Raw genomic sequence first — 12,042 nt, 5'->3', positions numbered from 1 at the left:
GAATATCAATAGCAAACATTGTTCTTCCAGAGTCCTTGGTGGGGAGCTGTCCAAATCTGCTGTTTAAAAAGGTTGTACTTTGATGATGATTAATAATGTCATCAGCTGCAAATAAACTCTTGATTTTTTTTTTTCTGATTTTTTTTTTTAATTTGAAAGGTGCTAGTGACAATGTCTACTTGCTTTCCAGCTTGTTTTCACCAAGTTAGTTTGGTATGCAGAGGAACTCTTATTTTCTGTCTCTCTGTTAAAGAATGTGGCAGGGTTCATTAGCTTTATGCTAAACCATAGGCAAAGGTAAAAAAAAATTATGTATGTTTGACTATGCATTGAAAACATCTCTATAAGTTCTGTGTGATTTTGAAACACGGAGCCCTTCATGGAATTTCACCAACAACATGCAAAAAGAAAAATGAAAAATTCAAGCTGCCTCTGCTGGCATCTCTATCCCAATTCAGATTATACTGGGGACTTCAGCTGGCATCTTCCAGCATGAGGGATCTGCAACAGGCAAATTAAAATTCTTACACTAGAGGGGTGTTGGGACTGACTCAGCTGCTTCTTGGCAGCAGTCCTCTTCAGGTCATACCCAGTTAGCTGGAAGCATCCAGACGAGTGTGTCTGTGTCTCACTGATTCCCCACTTCAGAGTCTTTCCTCTACATCAGAGCCCCTCACCTCCCTCTTGGGAGTTCCCACAAGGTAGCTTATTAGTAACCTGTGTTCTTGGCTTTTGTGCACCATGTGAAAATAACAGAATGAGCCAGAGCTGGACTGTGACCTCTTCCTACATTCTTTCAAATTATTCTTAACATTGCTTGAGCACGATAAATCCCTCATTGATAGTAGCAGGGTACAAAAGTTGGTTAAGAAATGGAGCTCAGCCTCCAGCCACACAGCAATTTCACCACATGTGAGTGAGACAGTTGTCAAACAACTTCAGGTGTGGAGGATGGATGGATGGACGCATGGAGGAAACATGCTAAAATGTATCAATATGAGCAGCAAGACTAGGGAAGTAATTCTCTTGTACTCCACATAGGTGAGGCCACACCTTGAGTACTGTGTCCAGTTTTGGGCCCCTCAATTCAAGAAAAACAATGAGGTGCTGGAGCATGTCCAGAGAAGGGCAGTGGAGCTGGAGAAGGGGCCGGAGCACAAGTCCTATGACGAGGAGCTCAGGGAGATGTGGCTGTTAGGCCTGGAGAAAAGAGGACTCAGGGGAACCTTAGTGCTCTCTACAACCACATGGAAGGAGGCTGTAGCTGCGTGGGGGTCCGCCTCTACCCCCAGGCAACCAGCGACAGGACAAAAGGACGTAGTGGGTAAGCTGGGCTTGGGGAAATTTAATTTGGACGTTAGGAAGAATTCCTTCTACCTCCGATGCTTAACTGCAGATGAAGAGAATCCTCGTTTCTGTATTACTGAATCTTCCGGAGCCGGAGGTGATACCCTGGCTCGGGCGACCGGCGGGGCCAGCCCGAAGCGCTCCGGCGCCGGCGGTGCCGGCCGGGCCGAGGCCGCAGGGGGCCGGGCCGCGGCCGGGGCGGGGCCGCCGCTCCCGGCGCCGTCAGAGCGGGCGGGCGCCGGAGCCGCTGCGGGCGCGGGCCGGTGGCTGCCGCGGGGCGGTGCCCGGCCGGCCGCGGCTGCGGAGGTGAGCGGCGGGCGCCGGCCGGGCGGCCGCGGAGCGGGGGGCAGCGGGAGAAGGTGCGGGGCGGGGGGCAGCGGGAGAAGGTGCGGGGCGGGCGCCGAGCGCGGCGGGGTTTGCCGCGGCGGGCGGCGGCTCCGCGCCGGGCGCGCACGGCCGAGCCCCCATCTTGGCAGGGCCCGGCTCGGCCGCCGGCGCTGTCACCGCCAGCGCTGCCGGCGCTGCCCGTGCGCGCCTGGCGCTCGCCGCGGCTCGCCCCGAGCCGTGCCGGGCTGCGGCGAGCGCCTCAACAGCGCGTGTGCGAGGGACAGCGCGGAGACAGCGCGGGGACAGCGCGGAGACAGCGCGGGGACAGCGTGTGTGCGAGGGACAGCGCGGAGACAGCGCGGAGACAGCGCGTGTGCGAGGGACAGAGCGGGGACAGCGCGGGGACAGCGTGTGTGCGAGGGACAGCGCGGAGACAGCGCGTGTGTAAGGGACAGCGCGGAGATAGCGCGTGTGTAAGGGACAGCGCGGAGACAGCGCGTGTGTAAGGGACAGCGCGGAGACAGCGTGTGTGCGAGGGACAGCGCGGAAACAGCGTGTGTGTAAGGGACAGCGCGGAGCTAGCCGCCTCCGGGGGGACGCGGGAGCGAGACAGCGAACACAGGGATGATGGTTAACCTCCCCTGATTTATTAAAGGTTGGGGTTCACGATTCCTTTCCCGTGTTGAGAAGCCTTAAAAGGAAGCAGATTGTGTGTTTATTTGGTGCATATTTCAGATTTTTGCCCGTTTATTGAGCTGGAATATGGTTGTGAAATATGGTAGAAATGCCTTTGCAGTACTGATGCACGATCATCCGTCTTATGTGGGTTTGGCCAGCAGCGTTAAGAATGAACTGGAAGCTTTATTCCAGTGGCATACATTTCCCCCATACCATGAGTAAAGTCTATATATGCTGATCAAGCCCGGCTTGGATTGCAGAGACGCTAGAGGGGCTTTTGCCTGGGTGATCCAGCACGGTGTTGACAGAAGCTCTCCATCTGCAGGCCGATACCATCCCTCTGCAGAAGCCTCTGCTGTTGAGCTTGTCTAGGCTGGTAGTAGAGACCCAGCTGGGAGGATCTTGCTGGGTTACTTCTTAAGCAACAGAGCAGAGACTCATGTTTGTCTCTGCCCTCAAACCCTAGAAAACCCTCTTGTGCTGTAAACAAGATTACTTTGCAGTTTCCCACTGCAGAACAACTGTTTGCTAATGCTTTTCACAAAAGCTCTTAATTAAAAGCTTACTAAGTTTTTCTTCCTGCTTCTCATGATCCTAATTCAGTGGACTGCCTTGCTTCTAGGAACTCAGAGAGCACAGTATCTTGCCAATATTTTCACAAGTATCTCTGACTCTCTATGCAAATGTTAGGTGGGAGCAAATGGCGGGGGGTGCATTTTTATTTTTGGCAGAACTTGACATTCGGTGTTCTTAAATTTAGAAGTTCTGGCACTTTCAAACTTTTGAGGTGGATGTGACCTCTTTTACTCACTGTTTCCTGCTGCAGTACTAAGTTGGTAGCAAATCATGATTTCAGGGCTGTTTTCAAGTGTCTGTATCTAGGCTGTATGTATTTTGCTAGATACATGACAACTTTGCCTCTGATTAAATTTATTTTTAATGAGCTAATTTTAACTTAATCTATAGTGGGTGGTAGCTTGCAGGGAGCCATGGAGAAGCAAAGAACCCTGCCAAACTGTGGCAAAAGAAACATGTGATCTTCAGAGGGTGTTTGGCTCCCTTACTGAAGACAGTAATGACACCTCTGCAGTAACTTGCTTATTTTACATCTGTCTAATTTCCTGTCAGTTGAGACTGAAGGCTGTACCTCTTCTCAGGTAGTAGAATTTTCAGTCTTAAGGTCTCAGATATATTGAGGGCTGGATGTCATGAATCCTCTCTTAGACCTGTTCAAGTCCAGTCTGATTGTACAGATTCTGTATTAAATGGAGGTTCTCCCTGTGAACTGACTGCAAGAAGAAATGACTGCTTTGTTTCCTACATGTTCTGGTTCCTTAGTCTCTGTATTATTGTATTAGAATTAGGAAGGAAAATGAGAAGGCCAAGGATCCCCTTTCAGTTCATGTTTCCTTGTTAAGATTTAATTAGGCTTCTGGGCTGTGCTCTGCTGCAACAAATTTTAATTGCCCAATTCCTAGTGCATGAGATGCACCGTTAGAGTATAATACCTAGAGAACCCCCTTTGTAGATATCTCTGTTGGAAAACCCCCCATTTCTTGACTGGATATGAAGAGCAATTGCCTTGCTTGGAAATGAAGTTTGAAACCTCTACCTGTTGTATTTGAAGAGAGATGGGAGATCAAATAATACAGGCAGCAAAGCTCAGTTCTTTGCTTCTGCTTGCCACTTACCTTCCTGTTTCTTGTCTGATAAACTGAATTTCCTCTCCATTGTTGGTTTATCTACCTAAATCTCAAACAGACATCCTTTGCAGAAACATTGTTGGAAAATGTTGTTGACCTTGGAAAAGGAAAGCTTTAGGGTGTATCTACTTCGTGCACATCTGTCAGACAGATGGGCATAGCCTCAAAAGTATTTAAATCACACCTATTGCTGCTTTTTCTAATACAATAATCTCTTTCCTACAGATGAAGTTGATTCTTCTGGCTCTCAGATAGAAGGAGGCATTTCCCTTCTCTGTTTTACAGGCACCTCCTGCTACCACTGCCTTCCTTCCTTTGCTTCCCATGTTCTGTTCTCTGTAGTGCTTTGCTTACTGTGAGAAGTGTCACCACGGGCTGGTGGCACGTGAGGCAAAACCAAGTGACAATCAAGACAAAGCAGGTAGACAATGAAGAGCAAATCAAGTGAAGTACAGAAAATGACAGGAACATTGTAAATTCAGGACATGACTGAGAGGAGGGTGTGTGTCTTGGCTGCACAGGGGAATGGTAGGGTCATAGTCTTTGTGGTTTGTGTTGTACACGGTAAGGTAAACACTCAAGGCTTTCCTGGCAATTGCTGCTCTGTTTTCCCTGTACCATAAACAGGTTAATGAAGTTGCATGAGCCAACACAGGTGGACATTGTGCTTCTGTCAGCCCATTGATCCAGCTACTTCTGTCTCTCACAGAAGAAAGGCAGGTGCCAGTACTACAGGCATATGTTAGCACTTCCTGAAAACAGCATTTGAAGCTTTCAGTTAAGTATATTCACTCAGCAAGAGGGCTGTTTCTGGACTTCCACTGAGTGTGAAATTCTTGAATTTATGAGGATTTTACCAAATATGTAATAAATAGTGAACTGGGAAATTGAAGTACCAAGGTACATCCTAACTTCGTTAAAACCATCTTGATGATATATAAGAGAGTAATATAGTTTTTCCCTGAATTTCGAGGCAAGTTGAGATCTTTAACTTAGGCAAAGGAGATTTTCTGTCTCCAGCTTGTAGTATGTGACTAAGGATTTCTCTGCAACAGAGGTTTGTAAAAATGCATCAGTATTCACTAAAAGTAGTCATTATGTACAGCAGTGAGATACTGCTAAGACCTTGCATGAAACCAGCAGGGTATTTTCAAAAAGACATTGACATTCTTGAGCTGTTATGTTTAGACCTGGCCCACTGGTGCCCTTTGATGTTCTTGTATATCTCACAAATGCCTGCATCTTGTTTGTACATCTGCTGCTGTGGTGTGCTGATGGAGAAGCCTGTTGCATGTAAGTTGCTTCTCTCTAAATACAGCTGTGTTCTTCCAGTTTGTTGCAGACAGAGCAGATATTGTGAAGGAGGTAACCAAGTGAGGTAAAAGGGAATAGCATAGGAGAAAAGGAGTGTGGATATAGAGGAGGGGGATGTGAAGGTAAATGAGTGTAGAGGATAAGACAGTACAGGAAGGAGGACAAATAGTGATAGGAAAAATTCATCCAGTATGTTTCTCATCAAAGTTTTGTAGCATTTTCCAGTGGAGCACTTGGAGCTGTAATTTCTGAAAAAAAATTTGGAAGTATCCCAGACTTGTAGCTCTAGCTGGGGTATACTTGGGGGGAATGCAAAAGCAGGGGCTGGGCTTTATAGCTGGGCTTCTGTGGCAAATGCATCCTGAATCTGAGCATATAGGAAGCAAGTGAGGCTGTGTCACTCTGAGTGAGAACCTGCAGACAGAGGCCTGCTACAAGGTTTGTGTGCTGCCAACTTCCATTGCTAGGTAAGATGTTTTAGAGCTGTTGGGGTCATTAGCTCTCACAAGCATGGGTATTTTAGTCTTCCTTAACAAAATAATATGTGTTACCGTCATCTAAACTTTTAGAAAAATAATTATTCTTCTCACAGTATGACTAATTATAGGAAGCGTGTATGTACAGATGTTGCAAATCTTTGGAAATAGCACACTTCAGTTCCCTGGGGCAGTTTATAGTTAAGGTACCCTTACTGCAATGTTGCAAACTGTGCAGAATGCTGCAACTATAACCGGTTCCTGTGAATGCCTCTGCACATGCTCTGTTCCCACCTTTTATGCAAGGCTAAGAAGCCCAGATTAACTCTGTGCTTGAAAAACTGTTTCACCTGGCTCTACCCTGTTGTGTCACTGAGTTTTCTCTAACTTCCTTTGAGTAAAATGAAATGTGATTAGAAAGAATTTCATACCTGCATTTTCTCCTTGCCATGAATAGAACAAGTCTATAAAGTGGAAATTACAGCTAGCAGTGGAGACACAGGGATTTGCTAAGACTTTGTTCTTCCACTAATTTTCTGTTGTTAAATCTGTTGTGCTGAAATGCAGTGCTGGATTTACTGCTAAGGTTAGGCATTAGATCTTTCTATAATTCCTGTTTATGTTTGCTTCAAGTCTTAACCCTTGGCTCTCTGAAGCTTGGATTCAGAAAATTTTTAAACAGTTGTCCAGTCTTTAAGAGTTATAATAAGATTTCAGAATGAAATGGCTTTGTATTAGATATTTTAAAAATACTTGGCCTGCTTAGAGTCTCTTCTGTTCCTTTTCCAGCTCTTTCTCTACATTTTCTTTGTGATGACCAGTGTTAAGAGAATAATTTTTCATAGTTTGCTAAGCCTCCAATTTTTCACAGTGCTCTTTTAAAAACCAGCTTGGGAAGTGGGGGGTGGTGTTTGTGTTGCACTGAATAGAGTAGGTATTGATCTCAAAATATCTAAAGATTTATTTTTCTTAAGTTTTCCCCCTTACCCACCTACATTTTGTCATGCCAGTAACAAGTCTTTCAATCATGTACCTACTTTTTTTACATTCATTAGGCTGGAAACTACTGCCTCCCACAGCAGGGCAGGTGGAACGAAATGTGTCCCTACGCTTCAGCAGCTTTAGTGCAAAGTTCAGTGGCTTAATTTAAACTGTTGGCTTGACATTTCTGAAGAATGTTCACTAGATCTGGTCCATTGACTTTGCTTGGGAGGCTGTAAACTTGAACAGCAATGTGGTAATATCTTCAGTCACCAGAGCTAATTGCAGAACTCTTAGTGCCATTTTTCTGTTATATTTTTTATCATAATTTGCTAAGTACTAGTGCACTGTTACAGTTCTGTAAATATTAAAACTTACTGTACATTGCATAATTTCTTTTAAAAAAGATTCTCATATGTTGTCTTGTAGAAGATGCTACACATAGAATGTAAAATCTGGGATAAGTCTTCCTGTCCAAGTCCAGAAGTCTGCAGAACATTTCTCAGCATTTCCATTTTTGAGAATGGACATTATCTGCACAAGAGAATTATCTCATAGTTATCTTATCCCTTCCAGGTTTTATGGGTCACTTTTTAAAGTTCAAAATTGTACAGTATCACACAGACAGTTACAGCAACAATTAATATGATAACAGTAGATTATAATTTCAGTATAAAGCCTTATATATATATATGTGTGTGTGTGTGTGTGTGTACATTTAAAAGTTGATGTCACAGCTAGAAGCTGGAAACTTTTGGCCTGTGACACTTAACTCCCTCTGGACTCACGAACTTGCTTTGTTGTCCAGTTGCATATTTCTGTGAACATGGATGAACACAGTCCTTGAGCTTTTCCAGTGATCATAACTTCTACTCCCAAATTCAACTTCTACTCCTCATCATTTCTGAGACTGGGAGAGGTGCTTGGAACTGGTTCCATGCCAAATGGAAAGCAATGCTGCTCCGTATAAATGTGACAGTTCAGAGGCATGAATACAGCATTTTAAACTGCAAATGACCCACACTGCTGTCAAAATAGCTGTCTTAAAAGAGCAATCTATGTAGCCACAGTTTGGCCTCGTGGATTCCAATTATGCTAAATCTTTAGTTAGATGATCTACTTTTCTCTTGTTGTATTTAGTGCACAGGAGGGGTCTAATCTGGGGATGAACTGTTCAGTGACTATCAGGGAGTGTAACAGCTTTGTTTGTTGCAGAAATTGGAAGTTGTACAGCCATCAAAGCAGCAGATTAAAGGAAGAGGAGGACAAAATTGTTTTTTTAACTGAGAGCTGCATCCTTCCAGAGGCCTGTGACACAACCTACCACTCCTCAGAGTTTCTGTGTGGTGCAAGGCAAGTCTGAAAATTTTCCTTTTGCCATTGTTTGGTACAATGTTTCTCAGATTTTGTGTGCCTGATTTAAGATTTGGTTTCCGTTTCATAGAACATCTAAGCCCTCCCATCTATTACTGCATTTATTATGTAAAAGGCTGTATACTTCCAATGTTGAATTGTGGGTGTCTTGAGTTGGACACCCAAGCTAGTTGATACTTTATTCTTTCTGCAGAATCTGGCTGGTTCTCCCTTGAAATCTGTGTCCAGTATCTCTCCCATTCCCAGAGATGCTTCCCAGCCTCCTTGCACTAGTTTAGACCGCTCCCTTTGGTTTTCCTCCTTATGCTACTTGTCCCATCTCTTTGGTTTGCCCATTTTTGGCAATTTCCCAGCTCTTTACTGCAAAGATTCCTCTCAGCCATGTTATTTCTGACCTTATTTCTGGCTCCAAACATCAGTCCTGGTCTTCTGACAACTTACCAGTATTGCTCTTCAGGTACTTTTTCTGCTCCAAAAATGGCCTTTGGTATGACCATTTTTACCTGTGTTTTTGAATTTGATATTTCTTTCTTATCCCTGAAGTCTTGTTGTAGAAATACAGGTTCTGTTGGCCAAGTTCAATATTTAGCCAAACTGTTGAATGATAATTATAAGGAATTGTCTTCTGAACCTCTTGGGTTGCCTGTAAGGCAGTGCGTGATACCTGTGGAAATCAAGAGTGCTCATTCTTTTGGTATCTTTGGAGATTTTAGTTGTGAATTAACCTTTACTGGATCTGTCTTTACTGTGATTTTTTAAAGTATTTCAGTAGAAAGGAAAGACGTACAGTTGGTTGGTTTTGGATTTTTTTCATATTATGCAAAATGTTTTTTCTTTAGACCTTACTCTTGGTAGCAACTGAACTGTTTGAGCTGAAACTGATGAATTTGTTCTTTAAAAACCAGTCCGAGACAAACACTCGGCATGAAAAATTTCTGGGCATGCACTTTGGAAAAATGTAAGCAAGTGAAAAGAATAGTCCTTTAAGAAGTGGTGTTGAGCAGGCGTAGTTACAGGCACAGATGCTACTGGTCCCACCTTCTGATTGCTCCTCTTGTGCTGAACAATTAAAAAGTGCTTTACAAACTGTTCATTCACTTTATGGGAGCCTTTATCTCAGCTGTTGTTCAGTGGCATGGCAGTGTAATGTTTGACATGCAGTGGCATATAAGAGGTTTTTAAAATAGTGTGGGACTAATGATGGCATTTAAGTGAGTTGGCCATTAGAAAAATAGGGGAAATCTTGTGTTAAGGAGGAACTGCTTTCACTGTAAACAGAGATTTTCCTTCTCTTCCCCTTTAGGTAAGAATAGTGGAAATGTTGAAGTGCACCTTTGCTTTGATGTCTAGCAAAACCCTTTCTCTTCCCAAGCAATGCACCTTTTCTCCAACAAACGTGAGGAAACATTTGTTGAGCAATAACCCAAAATGTATGGTTGCTACCATCCAAGTTGTCAGCATTACTTAGGGTGTTTTATTTCAAGTAATAGACAGACTTCATTTTACAAAGTTTGTAAGACTTGAGAAAACTACATATGCTCTGATTTAATCTTTTCTACAATATGTTTCTTTTGGCAAGAACAGATTACCCAAGAATAAGCGTTCCTGTTGGTTTGACCCAGTCTATCTTTTAGTGAAATTACCCTTTCCAAGAAGTATCAGTAAGAGATGTATTTCTGCTAGAAATATTAGTGGCTGTGGTAGCAGTGCTAGAGACTCAGACATCCAGCATGAGCTATGGATTTACAGCTTCACTTGATCTAGAGATAGATATAGAAAAGAACCTTTTAATTCTATATCAAGTTCTCACTTTGTTACTGCTGTGTCATGGTGTTTTGAAATGTTCTGTACTTAATATATGAATGGCAAGTTGCAGTTCTGTGTTCCCAAGAGGCTTTCAAGCTGATTATACAAGAAGATTGTATATTCTATAAAAAGAAAACACAGCAAAATACAGTCAGTCAAGAGGAGTTTCAGGAATAGCAGAATTTCAGGTGACACACAGCATGCTATTTTACTATTTTTAATGGAGAGCTCCATTTGGCATGCCTTTTGTAATTCCACTGTTCCTGGAGCTGTAGGCTTTGTGGTTTTCTCAACCATAACCCTGAGGGTAAGCCTAACTCTAAGTGGAGCTGTAAATGCAGCCTTTTGCTGAGGCTAAGGTTCCCAGCACATGGGTAGTGCCAAGGAAAATGGTGTGGAGGGAGCAATGTTGTGGCAGTGCATGTTCCCCTTGGTCTGATATTTCCCATCTGAGACCTGCTGCTGGGATTTATAAATTAGAGCTTGTGAACAGTTGGTATAATTTAAACGGTGAGATCTGAGGATTGGAGGAACCAAGAAGTGCTAAAAATCCATCTATTTTCTTGCCCTTTTTGTTTGTTTGTTTGTTTGTTGTTTGGCATCCAGTTAGAGAGCCCTTGAAGAGACATTCCCCTAACGAGGGTAATGTTGTATAGTTCTGGAAGGAGCAGAGCTTCAATTTACCTAAAATGTTGCAAGAGTTTGGGACTAAAGAAAAAAAACTGTAAGTGTAACTTCTGTAAATAGAAGTAAAATGTATTACTTCTATAAGTAGAAGGAAAAGGGGATTTTTTTTTTTTCATGACCCTTTTTTCGTCATTGCTACAGTTATGATTCCACATTGGGATTAGACTAGAATTTGGATCAGTTGAAACACGGAAGCTGTGGAGGTGGAAAGAGATACATGCCTGAACAGAAAGGGTGCTTGCAGAGCACAAGTTGAGGGGCATGGTCTGCCCATGAAAGTCTGGCAGGATTATATATGAGTTGTAGGCACACAGACTTTAAAAGACCTCTGCGTTAGTTTATGGATAATATAGGGAAGATATAATTTATCTATCATTTTGATGATATTGCTGGGAAGGAGGTAATGGAAGACAATCTAGAATTATGATTGAAGATCAGGAGAACATAAAATGCTGCAAGAAGAAAGACTTGAAAAAGCAAAAAAAATCACCAAAATAATGCTCTAAAAATATTCTTTAAAGAAAGGAAGGAGAACTGTGAATTCTGAGAGAATTTTGGTACTAGTAAATTACCAGAATTAGCAGTCAGAAAGCAAAAGTACGCAGAAGTTTAGAAGTTGGGAGATTGGCATTTCTCAGAAGGAAAATAAAAGGAGAAGCAGCCTACTGCACAATAAATTTAAAAAAATACTGAAATAATGGTTTAAAGGAATACCTTCAAGGTACTGTGCAAATTAGAAAGTCCGGTGCAGAGGCTGTGGAGAATTTTTAAGTGATAAGAATTTGCTCTACTTTCAAAACCAGCATGCTAAAGCATAAAAGGAAAAAAGAAAACTTAGAAGTGAAACATGAGCTTCCCATGCTGACTACTATAGATACCTAAATCAAAGAAAACCATTAATTTTAGCTGATGCATATAAAAATAATATTTCAGTTTACATGGTTATCCAAAAATATTCGCAGCTACTTTGATTTTAGTGATGATGATTACTAATATGAAAACTTCTTTAATGGCTACCCTGTGGGTAGAAAGAAGTATGCAAATGTAATTAATTTACAGAGAGGAAGAAAGATGACTTAAAAATAAATCTATGGTTGATAGTTGACTATGTCTTTAACAAGACATTGACATCAAGGAAATGGTTTGTTATATTGTCAGTAACTCTGCATTCTGGATCTCATCTTTGCTGTTTCCACCAGCTGCAAGATACATGCCACTTTCTACTATTTTGGTCTAAATGAACAGCTTTTCACTTCTGACAGACTGCTTTGTAAGGCTGTTTGTCAAGGTGAAACACTTGCGGCTGGAAGTTTGTGTTGAAGCTGGAAGTTTCATGCATTACTAAAATG

General features: G+C 42.7%; 1 protein-coding gene across 31 annotated transcripts in view; it reads left to right on the top strand.

The window, feature by feature from the left end:
* Positions 1–1,530: 1,530 nt before the first annotated feature.
* The window catches only part of INPP4A (inositol polyphosphate-4-phosphatase type I A), a 107,794-nt gene continuing 97,282 nt past the window's right edge, over positions 1,531–12,042 (top strand). For 22 of the 31 annotated variants that reach the window (XM_085557787.1, XM_085557749.1, XM_085557767.1 and 19 more), the window contains exons 1-2: positions 1,531–1,653; positions 8,042–8,179. The gene's annotated coding sequence lies outside the window, so the exon portion shown is untranslated. Of the gene's footprint in view, positions 1,707–8,041; positions 8,180–8,200 lie in introns of those variants that run through there. The other 9 variants (XM_085557576.1, XM_085557586.1, XM_085557685.1 and 6 more) reach the window with 9 other exon arrangements.

This window comes from Lonchura striata, chromosome 1 (genome assembly GCF_050655825.1).
Source record: "Lonchura striata isolate lonStrDom1 chromosome 1, ASM5065582v1, whole genome shotgun sequence".
NCBI classification, from domain to species: Eukaryota; Metazoa; Chordata; class Aves; order Passeriformes; family Estrildidae; genus Lonchura; species Lonchura striata.
This window is presented reverse-complemented; position numbering and strand designations above follow the sequence as displayed.